Raw genomic sequence first — 2,280 nt, forward strand, 5'->3', positions numbered from 1 at the left:
CCATTTCTTCCAAATGTCTTGTGAGATCAAGTATTACTCTTAAGATAAAAAAAGATTTTTCATGTTGCCATTTTTTTTCTTTTGAGGAATATTAGCCCTGAGCTAACATCTGCCGCCAATCCTCTTCTTTTTGCTGAGGAAGACTGGCCCTCTTCCTATACTTTCTATGTGGGATGCCTACCACAGCATGGCTTGCCAAGCAGTGCCATGTCTGCACCTGGGATCCAAACCGGCGAACCCCTGGGACGCTGAAGTAGAATGCGAAAACTCAACCACTGCGCCACTGGGCTGGCCCCCATGTTGCCATTCTTCATGCGATCAGTTTTAGTAGCAACATAATAATCTATGGTGTTAATTAACTGTCATTCTCATTGAAAAAGGACAGATTAATACAGAAATATACAGAATTAAATATATGTTCCCTTATACACTGTCCTGTAATCAGTTACATATGCAGGGTAATTAGTTATCAGTTATCAGCGTTTTCTCTGCATTTCCATACACATATGTACATCTTCATAAGTACTACTTGTTTTCCAAAAACATACATTAGATCACACTAGTACATTATTCATCAACCTGCACGGTTTGTTTTTTGAACTCAATTTCCACACTGCACAATCGTCTATGTTTCAATATAAGTACATATAGAGCTACCTCATTCTGGCATAATGTTCTAAATTATAGCTATATTACAATTTACTTAACCATCCCCTATTTGTGAACCATTGCTTTAGCAAAAGGAGTTTTCATTGTTTTCAGTTTCTTTTCTTTTCTTTTTTTTAAAAGACTGGCACTGAGCTAACATCTGTTGCCAATCTTTTTTTTTTCCTTCTCCCCAAAGCCCCCCAGCACATAGTTGTATATTCTATTTGTAGGTCCTTTCAGTTCTGCTATGTGGGACGCCGCCTCAGCATGGCCTGCTGAGCGGTGCTAGGTCTGTGCCCAGGATCCAAACTGGTGAAACCCTTAACAACTTGGCCATGGGGCCGGCCTACCAGCTTATTTTCTTAATAACAATTAATGTTAAAAGTTTTCTGTGCAAGTACTTTCTTCTTCTGCTGAATTATCCCTTTAGAATAGAGGAATTACTGGTTGAAGGATTTTACGGTTGACACATATTGCCCAAATGCTTTCTACAAGCACCACACCAAATCACAGCACCACCAACTTAACAGAACCCCTTAGTCATAGCCAAGCCAGCAGGCTTTTGTTGTTTTTTAAAAAATTTGTGAGCAAAGTAATTTTACCATTTTGGTTGATTATGAAGAGACAGAAAATTTTCTATTCCCTTTTAGATGTTTTAGTAGGAAAAAAGGGCTAAATTTTATTAAGTACTCTTTTCCTGCCATTGAAGTAATCACGTACTTTTTTCCTTTGTTAACTTACTGACAACTTATTGTACACACTGAATTTCTTGAGTAACGCAATACTTTCATTCCTGCAACAAATTTTAATTCTGGAGGATTCTTCTTTCCATGACTAGCTTAATTTTACCAGGTGGGAGGGCCCTTAACACTCGTTTCACCTGTGTACATGCAAGACTGCCTACTGTGAGTACTGTCATCAGACTGCTGATCAAACTCAAATTGGCCCCCAGCCCCAGGCAGCCCAGAGTGCCCCTACCAAGGGCTTCCCTTTCAATGTCCCTTCCCTATTTCCAAATGTGGCAACTCATCTCCTCTACCTCACGGCCCCACGTAGCCCTGCTTCCGGGGTCAGCATGGCCCCTGGGGCGGTCTGCGTCCAACCTTTCCCGGGCCAGGGAAGCTGCGGTGGGCGGCAGCCGGGTTTCCTAGGTTGTGCGCACGGAGCCGCCCCCGGACACACAGAGCTGGGGTTCCCGAGAAGAGGACACCGCGAGCCGCCCCTGGAACGGCCCCTCCCGCACCCCAGACCTTCGCGCCCACTCCCACCACCCCCGCTCACCGTGCGCCGCACAGAACCCCGGCCGGGGACCCCGGGCTCCAGAGCAGGAGGCCGGCAGGCCGGATTCTCCGCGCCTACCAGCGCGAGAACAATGACCGGACAGGAAGTGCCTCGGCAGGGCTTCCGGCTCTCCAAGTCGCCAGACCGGCCTCTCTAGGAATCTCGGAGGTGCTTTCTTCTCGATGGGTGTCCAATGTCGCTCCGGACCAGGGATGGGAGCAGCAGCGTTTAGGTGGGCTGTGGCCCTGAGCCTCAGGGAGAGGGGCATCCCCAGGCTGCGCAGGGGCAGTTAAACAAGGCGCGGACCCCGGAGCCTGAAGCTACAAAGCATTAATCTGTGGAAAGACCTGA

At 46.8% G+C, this 2,280-nt stretch overlaps 1 protein-coding gene across 1 annotated transcript in view; it reads right to left on the bottom strand.

Annotated features, from left to right (window-relative positions):
- Positions 1 to 2,059, bottom strand: part of LOC100630888 (zinc finger protein 850) — a 72,956-nt gene extending 70,897 nt beyond the window's left edge. Inside the window, exon 1 of the mRNA XM_070236959.1 lies at positions 1,930 to 2,059. The gene's annotated coding sequence lies outside the window, so the exon portion shown is untranslated. The remainder of the gene's footprint in view (positions 1 to 1,929) is intronic.
- Between the last annotated feature and the right edge of the window lie 221 nt (positions 2,060 to 2,280).

Source organism: Equus caballus, chromosome 16 (genome assembly GCF_041296265.1).
Source record: "Equus caballus isolate H_3958 breed thoroughbred chromosome 16, TB-T2T, whole genome shotgun sequence".
In the NCBI taxonomy this organism is placed as follows: domain Eukaryota; kingdom Metazoa; phylum Chordata; class Mammalia; order Perissodactyla; family Equidae; genus Equus; species Equus caballus.